This window comes from Myxine glutinosa, chromosome 9, assembly GCF_964187855.1.
Source record: "Myxine glutinosa chromosome 9, kmMyxGlut1.1, whole genome shotgun sequence".
NCBI lineage: Eukaryota > Metazoa > Chordata > Myxini > Myxiniformes > Myxinidae > Myxine > Myxine glutinosa.
In genome coordinates this window covers 68,815,965-68,828,032 of record NC_136269.1, presented here as the reverse complement: position 1 = coordinate 68,828,032, position 12,068 = coordinate 68,815,965, and the positions used below count along the sequence as shown (strand labels likewise).

At 46.7% G+C, this 12,068-nt stretch overlaps 1 protein-coding gene across 5 annotated transcripts in view; it reads left to right on the top strand.

Moving 5' to 3' along the window:
• Positions 1 to 1,706: 1,706 nt before the first annotated feature.
• LOC137435342 (serine/threonine-protein kinase PAK 1) overlaps positions 1,707 to 12,068 on the top strand; it is a 107,076-nt gene continuing 96,714 nt past the window's right edge. For 2 of the 5 annotated variants that reach the window (XM_078784428.1, XM_078784430.1), the window contains exon 1: positions 1,710 to 1,984. The gene's annotated coding sequence lies outside the window, so the exon portion shown is untranslated. Of the gene's footprint in view, positions 1,985 to 12,068 lie in introns of all 5 variants that reach the window. The other 3 variants (XM_068129038.2, XM_068129039.2, XM_078784431.1) reach the window with 3 other exon arrangements.

Genomic DNA, 12,068 nt, shown 5'->3' with positions numbered 1-12,068 from the left:
TACCCACTGTGCATGGATGGATACCCACTGTGCATGGTCGGATACCCACTGTGCATGGTCGGATACCCACTGTGCATGGATGGATACCCACTGTGCATGGATGGATACCCACTGTGCATGGTCGGATACCCACTGTGCATGGATGGATACCCACTGTGCATGGATGGATATCCACAGTTCATGGAGGAATACCCACTGTGCATGGATGGATACCCACTGTGCATGGATGGATACCCACTGTGCATGGATGGATATCCACTGTGCATGGATGGATACCCACTGTGCATGGATGGATACCCACTGTGCATGGTCGGATACCCACTGTGCATGGATGGATACCCACTGTGCATGGATGGATACCCACTGTGCATGGATGGATACCCACTGTGCATGGTCGGATACCCACTGTGCATGGATGGATACCCACTGTGCATGGATGGATACCCACTGTGTATGGTCGGATACCCACTGTGCATGGATGGATACCCACTGTGCATGGATGGATACCCACTGTGCATGGATGGATACCCACTGTGCATGGATGGATACCCACTGTGCATGGATGGATACCCACTGTGCATGGATGGATACCCACTGTGCATGGATAGATACCGACTGTGCATGGATAGATACCGACTGCATGGAGGAATACCCACTGTGCATGGTTGGATACCCACTGTGCATGGTTGGATACCCACTGTGCATGGATGGATACCCACTGTGCATGGTTGGATACCCACTGTGCATGGATGGATACCCACTGTGCATGGATGGATACCCACTGTGCATGGATGGATACCGACTGTGCATGGATAGATACCGACTGCATGGATGGATACCCACTGTGCATGGATGGATACCCACTGTGCATGGATGGATACCCACTGTGCATGGATAGATACCGACTGCATGGATGGATACCCACTGTGCATGGTTGGATACCCACTGTGCATGGTTGGATACCCACTGTGCATGGATGGATACCCACTGTGCATGGATGGATACCCACTGTGCATGGATAGATACCGACTGTGCATGGATAGATACCGACTGCATGGATGGATACCCACTGTGCATGGATGGATACCCACTGTGCATGGATAGATACCGACTGTGCATGGATAGATACCGACTGTGCATGGATAGATACCGACTGCATGGATGGATACCCACTGTGCATGGTTGGATACCCACTGTGCATGGTTGGATACCCACTGTGCATGGATGGATACCCACTGTGCATGGATAGATACCGACTGTGCATGGATAGATACCGACTGCATGGATGGATACCCACTGTGCATGGATGGATACCCACTGTGCATGGATATATACTGACTGTGCATGGATAGATACCGACTGCATGGATGGATACCCACTGTGCATGGATGGATACCCACTGTGCATGGATATATACCGACTGTGCATGGATAGATACCGACTGCATGGATGGATACCCACTGTGCATGGTTGGATACCCACTGTGCATGGTTGGATACCCACTGTGCATGGATGGATACCACCGAAGGTTCACAGTCCAAGGTCATCTGAATCCCAGAATAACTGCGGGATACTTCCAATGCAGCGCTCCATAAGCTCTGACTTGTATATAAAACACTTCCACATTTTTTCAGGAAACGCAGGGAGTACTGATCTCGAGACCCAGAGACCGCACCTGTTTCCTCTCTATAGACCCCGCCCACTCCACCACGCGCTCCTTTGCAGTGACCAGTCCGGGAGCGAGTCCAGTCCGGGCCCTACGTACACCGTCCATCTGGCTCACCTGAGCCTGCTCACCTGGACCCGCCAATCTCTCGGTGTGTTTCTAAATCCCGTTTCCCCGCGCGCGCATGGTCCGGGTCTATTTGTGGAGCTTCGCGGGGTAGTCGGCACCGAGGCTCCGAAGAGGGAAGTGGTGGTTGAGCGTACGCTGCAGCTTGGGAAACTGCGCACGACTCGGATATATAACCTGGACAGGCTTGCCGTAAGTATCTTCAGTACCCCCTCGGCCCCTCCCTCCCCCGCCACCCCCGCTCCCGCCAAATATCGGCGGCACGTGCGCTCTTCACATTGGCGAGCTGCTTTATGGTCCTCGTGACCGTTTTAGGATCATTACGTGATTCGAACAGTTCATGTTGCACATGAGACAAGATGGCTTTTCAAAATGTCATTATTATCATACTTCATTGAGTGGACAGTCAGAGGTATATTTAGTCCCTAAATGCTGGGCTGAGACCTATGGTTCATCTATACCTGTGCACGTCACAAAGGTGTGCTCGTGAGCCGTCCAGGTGGAGACTGTTTGATTCGGTCTTCATTAGAGCCATGAACGTCCTTTTGATTCAATGTTATTGGCACCTGAATAGAATGGCCGACGAGGTAAAGGAACTACACTTTGATCGTGAGTCACGTGATGGCATCAATACTACCATAGTAGTCATCGAATCGGGTTTTCTGAGAAATTCTCATTAAATAAAGGGCATTCAGGGTTAACTTGAAGGGGTTTAAGGGACTAAACCTGGAAGTAAGCATCCATGGTACTGAACAAATCCATTAGGGCGGCATGTACGTATTTCTCCTGAAATCGGAGGCAGGTGAGACAGGTGGAGATGCCACAATGAACGAACATCTGAGCCAGGTGCCATATAACAAACAATACGGTCCGAATTAAAGAAAGGTGTTTAGGGGTTAGATGCGTGTAGAATCGCTAATCATGTGACGATCAACCGGTCACAGTCAATCGCCTATCGACGAAGAGTGTTTATCTAATGCTCGATCAAAACCGAATTACAAACGTTTAAATAACAAAGAAACTTTTACATGTCAGCGAGGTATGTTTAAGAGTGCGAGGGTATGTTTAAGAGTGTGACTGTGCGAGGGTATGTTTAAGAGTGTGACTGTGCGAGGGTATGTTTAAGAGTGTGACTGTGCGAGGGTATGTTTTAGAGTGTGACTGTGCGAGGGTATGTTTTAGAGTGCGACTGAGCGAGGGTATGTTTAAGAGTGTGACTGTGCGAGGGTATGTTTTAGAGTGTGACTGTGCGAGGGTATGTTTTAGAGTGTGACTGAGCGAGGGTATGTTTAAGAGTGTGACTGAGCGAGGGTATGTTTTAGAGTGTGACTGAGCGAGGGTATGTTTAAGAGTGTGACTGAGCGAGGGTATGTTTAAGAGTGTGACTGAGCGAGGGTATGTTTTAGAGTGTGACTGAGCGAGGGTATGTTTAAGAGTGTGACTGAGCGAGGGTATGTTTTAGAGTGTGACTGAGCGAGGGTATGTTTAAGAGTGTGACTGTGCGAGGGTATGTTTTAGAGTGTGACTGTGCGAGGGTATGTTTTAGAGTGTGACTGTGCGAGGGTATGTTTTAGAGTGTGACTGTGCGAGGGTATGTTTAAGAGTGTGACTGTGCGAGGGTATGTTTAAGAGTGTGACTGTGCGAGGGTATGTTTTAGAGTGTGACTGTGCGAGGGTATGTTTTGGAGTGTGACTGAGCGAGGGTATGTTTAAGAGTGTGACTGAGCGCGGGTATGTTTTAGAGTGCGACTGTGCGAGGGTATGTTTTAGAGTGTGACTGAGCGAGGGTATGTTTTAGAGTGTGACTGTGCGAGGGTATGTTTTAGAGTGTGACTGTGCGAGGGTATGTTTTAGAGTGTGACTGTGCGAGGGTATGTTTAAGAGTGTGACTGTGCGAGGGTATGTTTTAGAGTGTGACTGAGCGAGGGTATGTTTAAGAGTGTGGCTGTGCGAGGGTATGTTTTAGAGTGTGACTGAGCGAGGGTATGTTTAAGAGTGTGACTGAGCGAGGGTATGTTTAAGAGTGTGACTGAGCGCGGGTATGTTTTAGAGTGTGACTGTGCGAGGGTATGTTTTAGAGTGTGACTGTGCGAGGGTATGTTTTAGAGTGTGACTGAGCGAGGGTATGTTTAAGAGTGTGACTGTGCGAGGGTATGTTTTAGAGTGTGACTGTGCGAGGGTATGTTTAAGAGTGTGACTGTGCAATGGTATGTTTTAGAGTGTGACTGTGCGAGGGTATGTTTAAGAGTGTGACTGTGCGAGGGTATGTTTTAGAGTGTGACTGTGCGAGGGTATGTTTAAGAGTGTGACTGTGCGAGGGTATGTTTTAGAGTGTGACTGCGAGGGTATGTTTAAGAGTGTGACTGTGCGAGGGTATGTTTAAGAGTGTGACTGTGCGAGGGTATGTTTTAGAGTGTGACTGCGAGGGTATGTTTAAGAGTGTGACTGTGCAATGGTATGTTTTAGAGTGTGACTGTGCGAGGGTATGTTTAAGAGCTCGACTGTGCGAGGGTATGTTTAATGCTTGAGAGTGCGAGGCCATGCTTGAGAGTGCGAGGCCATGCTTGAGAGTGCGAGGCCATGCTTGAGAGTGCGAGGCCATGCTTGAGAGTGCGAGGCCATGCTTGAGAGTGCGAGGCCATGTTTGAGAGTGCGAGGCCATGCTTGAGAGTGCGAGGCCATGCTTGAGAGTGCGAGGCCATGCTTGAGAGTGCGAGGCCATGCTTGAGAGTGCGAGGCCATGCTTGAGAGTGCGAGGCCATGCTTGAGAGTGCGAGGCCATGCTTGAGAGTGCGAGGCCATGCTTGAGAGTGCGAGGCCATGCTTGAGAGTGCGAGGCCATGCTTGAGAGTGCGAGGCCATGCTTGAGAGTGCGAGGCCATGCTTGAGAGTGCGAGGCCATGCTTGAGAGTGCGAGGCCATGCTTGAGAGTGCGAGGCCATGCTTAAGAGTGCGAGGCCATGCTTAAGAGTGCGAGGCCATGTTTAAGAGTGCGAGAGTATTTTAATCCCCCTTTGTAAATTATTATTTAAACGGGTAATTAGCTGTGTGCATACAAAGATGTTTTTGTCAGCGTTTTAAGGGTTAGTCGAGTGTTAGCAAGACGCTTGCTGAACGTCTTTTGGAGTATGTCGGCCCCATATATTTTGGGTTAACTAATGAAAATGTGAGTAAGTTTCAAAATATCTACTAAGTTTTGTGTTTCTGGCTGCATTTATATCGTTTTATGGGTGGGGTTTTTATCGTTTTATGGGTGGGGTTTTAAGTTGAACAAGACCGAAAGTCTAACAGCGGCTAAGTTGGGCTTGTGTGATACTTTAGTTAAAGATAAACGTAATGATGTAGCGTGACACAAAACTGCCACTACTTTAATATATACACAAAGAATTAAGTTAAGCACCCCTACACAAAGAATTAAGTTAAGCACCCCCTAATATATATTCTTTTGGGACATGTTTGGGACATGTTGGGACGACAAATTGCGAAGATGGTCCCTCCAATAGCCAATCTGGATGAATTGGAACGTGCATTACATCGGGAATGGAACAACCTGCCACAGCAACGCATACGACGGCTTACAGGGTCTATGAGACGTAGGGTTGAGTCAGTGATCCGATCACGTGGGTCCTACACACGTTATTGACGCAAAGATCGCTAGAGGTCTTCTCAGAACAATGACTGTACGTTAGAAAACATAAACGTCATCCACACTGTCCGTGATGGACCTATAGCTCCATACTTAAATTGAGGTGAAAATATGCCTAAAATTCCCAAAAAATTTCACCTTAAATTATTCAGAATAAAATATTGAAAACGGCATGATTGTTATGTTTTTATGTGACCATAATATCACTTCTCCAGAAAATATAGCAATATCATGGGTATATTACACTGTTTTGACGACAACAAACTTGTAATGTGCGAGGTTGTAAAAAAACGGGGGGGGGGGGGGGGGGGTGCTTAACTTAATTCTTTGTGTGTATATAGAAGATGATATATTTTAACCTCTAGTAACTTTGCAGTCACTACGAAGGGATTACATTTATTATAATATTAACGTTACGTTATCATCTATCTATAATTCCAGCAATCTCTGTGTGTGTGTGTGTGTGTGTGTGTGTGTGTGTGTGTGTGTGTGTGTGTGTGTGTGTGTGTGTGTGTGTGTGTGTGTGTGTGTGTGTGTGTGTGTGTGTGTGTGTGTGTGTGTGTGTGTGTGTGTGTGTTTGTTTGTCTGTGACCGCTGTTTCTCGACAACCACGGGTCCGATATACTTTAAACTTGCCAGGTATATTGCTGGGGACCCGAGGATGTGCCTTTTCAAGGTTTTAAATTAATCGCAGAAGTAGTTACCGAGCTATGTCCAAAAAACGATTCAACCAATCAGAGAGCAGCGAGCTATCACGTGTGCCGAACGTGGCGAACAGACTCTGCCTCGGATGGCACATTTGAGAGCGTATTCATTTATTTCCCGTCGGCAAACTATGTTGGCGCTATGTTGGCGTTAAACGATGTTTTAAAACTAATTAAAACTAATTTGCGATTCTTTCGCTTTCCTGCGATATGCGACCTTCCGGACAGTCAAATGAGGACGTCACTTCCGGACTTACGGATAGTCATAGTGACGCTGAACTGATGCTGAACGTGGCGAGCAGACACTGCCTTGGACGGCACATTTGAGAGCGTATTCATTTATTTGACGTTGCAATCTGTGTTGATTGTTGTAAGGTACGATCGATTGTAGTACATACATATTTATATTTTGTACATATTCATTACGGGCACGTCACGGGTACGGGTACGGTACGGGTACGGTACCGGGTACGGTACGGTTACGGGTACGCCACGTACGGGCACGTCCTAGTCTATCTATAATTCCAGTAATCTCTGTGTGTCTGTGTGTGTGTCTGTGTGTTTGTCTGTGACCGCTGTTTCTCGACAACCACGGGTCCGATATACTTGAAACTTGCCAGGTATATTGCTGGGGACCCGAGGATGTGCCTTTTCAAGGTTTCATATTAATCGGACAAGTAGTTACCGAGCTATGGCGATTTCTTTACCAAACTCCGCAAGCCGTTCGCTTTGGACCAAACCATTGCATGTAAATAGAGGGGGGGGATTGTCACCGTACTCGCAAGCCGTTCGCTTTGGACCAAACCATTTCATGTAAATAGAGGGGGGGGGGGATTGTCACCGTACTCGCAAGCCGTTCGCTTTGGACCAAACCATTTCATGTAAATAGAGGGGGGGGATTGTCACCGTACTCGCAGGCCGTTCGCTTTGGACCAAACCATTTCATGTAAATAGAGGGGGGGGATATAATTTTAGATATATATATAGTACGGGCATGCCCTAGTCTATCTATAATTCCAGTAATCTCTGTGTGTGTGTGTGTGTGTGTGTGTGTGTGTGTGTGTGTGTGTGTGTGTGTGTGTGTGTGTGTGTGTGTGTGTGTGTGTGTGTATGTGTGTATGTCTGTGTGTTTGTCTGTGACCGCTGTTTCTCGACAACCACGGGTCCGATATACTTTAAACTTGCCAGGTATATTGCTGGGGACCCGAGGATGTGCCTTTTCAAGGTTTCATATTAATCGGACAAGTAGTTACCGAGCTATGTCCAAAAAACGATTCAACCAATCAGAGAGCAGCGAGCTATCACGTGTGCCGAACGTGCCGAACAGACTCTGCCTCGGACGGCACATTTGAGAGCGTATTCATTTATTTCACGTTGGCAAACTATGTTGGCGTTAAACTATGTTTTAAAACTAATTAAAACTAATTTGCGATTCTTTCGCTTTCCTGCGCGTTTGTGCACGCTATGGCGATTTCTTTACCAAACTCCGCAAGCCGTTCGCTTTGGACCAAACCATTTCATGTAAATAGAGGGGGGGGGGGGGGATTGTCACCGTACTCGCAAGCCGTTCGCTTTGGACCAAACCATTTCATGTAAATAGAGGGGGGGGGGGGGGGTTGTCACCGTACTCGCAAGCCGTTCGCTTTGGACCAAACCATTTCATGTAAATAGAGGGGGGGGATATAATTTTAGATATATATATAGTACGGGCATGCCCTAGTTGTTACAATAATGATATAACGATAAAAAAAAACAAGGCTAATTCTTTACTTCCGCGGTTACACCTCTTATCATCGATACATGAACTATACACCGCTTCAAACCATTAACTTTCCATTCACGACGTTGGGATTAAAGTGTTATGGTTATATTTACTATATTATTATTATTATTATTACGAAAACCATACTCCTGAAACGATACACTGCTGCATTAAGAAACCTGGGCTTAATTTGTCCAAAGGTGAGGCATGAAGCCTAAGGCCTATACATACCGTATTGTTGGAAGAGCCGTAACCCCGATGCATTCGATATTTGCCCCCGTTGCACAGCGGAGCGAAAGGTGGACTATGGTTTTCCCATGTGTGCGTGCGTGCGTAAGCGAAGGACCGAATTCTAATTTGGTGTGTGGGTGCAACCCACGTCAAAATCCAAGATGGCCACCGCCATGAATGTCTGAACCTTGTGAGCGGAATATCTTGAAAAATAAGTAAGTACCAACTTATAATCTGGCATGTGGGTGTATCTAGGCATAAGGAAGAACGCTATTGAAAATTGGGTCGCCACGTCAAAATCCAAGATGGCCGCCACCATAAATATGTCTGAACCTTGTGAGTGAAATATCTTGAAAAATAAAGGAACTACTAACTTCTAATCTGGTGTGTGGGTGTATCTACGCATAAGGAAGAACGCTATTGAAAATTGGGTCGCCACGTCAAAATCCAAGATGGCCGCAGTCATGTATGTCTGAACCTTGTGAGCGGAATATCTTGAAAAACAAGCATTCTGAGTATTGCACTGCAATACATGTCCCCTACCGGCAGTCTGTCATCCGGAAAACTGTGAGGGAAATTACCAAGGGTTATTTACCCACAGGTTTTGAATCGTTCCGAATCGCTAATTACCTCAGGACGGGCTCACCTGTGATTCGCACTCGGGACTTCAATTTATACACCTTGCGGACAGGTCAGCAGAAGCACGAGAAAATAAGTTGTTGATAAAGAACCTTTTCGAGTCGCTAAATATCAGTAATATATTATATTTTCCGGTTCTTGATCAATTTATCGATGTGTATGTATATGTTGCTCGGCTTGGCTCCGCCCCTCCCGAAAGCGCGTGCTGTGTCGCGCTTTTGACGTTCGCGAGACGAGGCTGAGGGCGCGCGGTGCGGCTTGAGGAGAAATCTAGAATAACAAGAGATATCCATTTTTAAAAATACTTTCGTTTAATTAACGATATCTGCCAAACTACATGCCCTATCGCAAATTCCATAAAGACATTTTAGTAGATTGACATGCTGAACAGATCTGTGAAGTTTCCCCTCGATTGGATCAAAAATGAGGGAGGAGCTCGGTTTTAAAGGTCCATGCTTAAAAACGTCATAACTCTGAAACCATGTGACGCATGACGTCATGCTCGTTGACTTTTTTGTTAATCATGGGTATGTGATTCTGCCTGCAAAGTTTGGCCTCGATCTGTTCAGCCGTTGCAGACAAAACGGGGTTTTCGTGTTTTCACAAAAAAAACAATATGGCGACCGAACCACGTGACCTGTGACGTCATAATTACCATTAAAATATTCTACAGACCGAGTCCCCCCTAGGGTGACAATTTGATCTCAATCGGTCCTATTATTGCAGAGAAATTGGTTTTTAAAGGAAATTAAAACTTAAAATGGCACTGAGTTAAGGATCATCAGAATTATCAGAATTACCAAAGTTCAAAGTGCCAAAACTTTGTCAAAAATGATCGAAACGTCGTGAATTTCGAACTTGATCTGTAACTTATCATGAGGAAACCATGTGCCAAGTTTGAAATCATTAGCATTAAGCGTTTAGAAACAAAGTCCGGAAAACTGTTCTTTGTGTGACGGACTGACGGACTGACGGACTGACGGACTGACGGACTGACGGACGGACGGACTGACGGACGGAGGGACGACGTGCAAACCTATAGTCCCCTCCGGTGTACACCGATAGGGGACTAATAAACGAACTACTAACTTCTAATCTGGTGTGTGGGTGTATCTACGCATAAGGGAGAACGCTATTGAAAATTGGGTCGCCACGTCAAAATCCAAGATGGCCGCCTTGCGTCTTCCACTTTGTCAACTCACATCACTTCACCGACGTGGGACCTAGGCGTAACGCTTGTTCATTGTCTTTTTAACCATCGGTTTGTTTGTGTTTCACACTGAATGAAAAATGTAAAGGTAGAGCATGGCGATTGCGATATATGACAGGTTCGACAATATGTTCGGCCTGAACGAAATTGGAATTAAAATGGTGGTGTGCGGAGTCAGCTGCCGTACCGCCGTAATGACATCAGACGTAATCACATCACCCTGTCATGTGACCAGATCCTCAGCTCTCATTGGTATACGTTTGAGGGGACATACGGACGGACAAACACTGTTCTTGACGGCTTTGCCCTATGGGCTACGCCATAAAAAAAACAAGCATTCTGAGTATTGCGCTGCAATACTTGTCCCTTACCGGCAGTCTGTCGTCCGGAAAACTGTTGGGGAAATTACCGAAGTTCAAAGTGCCATAACTTTGTCAAAAATGATCGAAACGTCGTGAAGTTCGAACTTGATCTGTAACTTATCATGACGAAACCATGTACCAAGTTTGAAATCATTAGCATTAAGTGTTTAGGAAAAAAAGTCCGGAAAGCTTCACGAACTGGGTGTTCTTTGCGTGACGGACTGACGGACGGACGGACGGACTGACGGACTGACGGACTGACGGACGGAGTGCAAATCTATAGTCCCCTCCGGTGTACACCGGTAAGGGACTAATAAGAGATGAGAGAAATGGAAGTTAGAGGGGAGGGAAAGAAGTTTGGGAGAACGAATAAGGAAAGGGCATGTATGGAGGGTTATGTAATATGCTGAGGGGTTGTGGGTGGGGGTGGAAGGGGTTATTCCCACCATATTTTCATACATAATTGATATTATATCATTGTGGCAGTGCAGTTTTTACTGCTACATTTAGTCAATTATACTACAAAAACCTTCATCTTTTCTACCCCCGTTAATTCACCCCAGATCCACGTTTTTGAAATACCTATTTCTTTGCTGGAAGTCCTCGCAGTGTCCATGTGTTTTATACCTCCCCCGCACCCACCCCCCAAATAAATTGTACTACAATATTATACTTACTACATTATAATATTATTGTACTACAATACCAAAGTATAATTATTATACTTACTGCTACAAAAACCGGTTGTGCACCGATTCTCTTTAGAGAACACAGGGGCGAGGTTTTGCAGAGCAGAACGTGTACAACTTGTAACACGAGTTTTGGGACATGTGGCTGCGCTTTGCAAAGTACTTGACCACGTCCAGTTCGTGAAGCTTTACGAGGGCGGCGCTTTGAAAAGTACTTGACCACGCCCAGTTCGTGAAGCTTTACGAGGGCGGCGCTTTGCAAAGTACTTGACCACGCCCAGTTCGTGGAGCTTTACGAGGGCGGCGCTTTGCAAAGTACTTGACCACGCCCAGTTCGTGGAGCTTTACGAGGGCGGGGCTTTGCAAAGTACTTAACCACACCCAGTTCGTGAAGCTTTACGAGGGCGGCGCTTTGCAAAGTACTTGACCACACCCATTTCGTGGAGCTTTACGAGGGCGGGGCTTTGCAAAGTACTTAACCACACCCAGTTCGTGGAGCATTACGAGGGCGGGGCTTTGCAAAGTACTTAACCACACTCAGTTCGTGAAGCTTTACGAGGGCGGCGCTTTGCAAAGTACTTGACCACACCCAGTTCGTGGAGCTTTACGAGGGCGGGGCTTTGCAAAGTACTTAACCACACCCAGTTCGTGGAGCTTTACGAGGGCGTCGCTTTGCAAAGTACTTAACCACACCCAGTTCGTGGAGCTTTACGAGGGCGGGTCTTTGCTAAGTACTTAACCACACCCAGTTCGTGAAGCTTTACGAGGGCGGCGCTTTGCAAAGTACTTAACCACACCCAGTTCGTGGAGCTTTACGAGGGCGGGTCTTTGCAAAGTACTTAACCACGCCCAGTTCGTGGAGCTTTACGAGGGCGGGGCTTTGCAAAGTACTTAACCACACCCAGTTCATGAAGCTTTACGAGGGCGGCGCTTTGCAAAGTACTTGACCACACCCAGTTCGTGGAGCTTTACGAGGGCGGGGCTTTGCAAAGTACTTAACCACACCCAGTTCGTGGAGCATTACGAGGGCGGG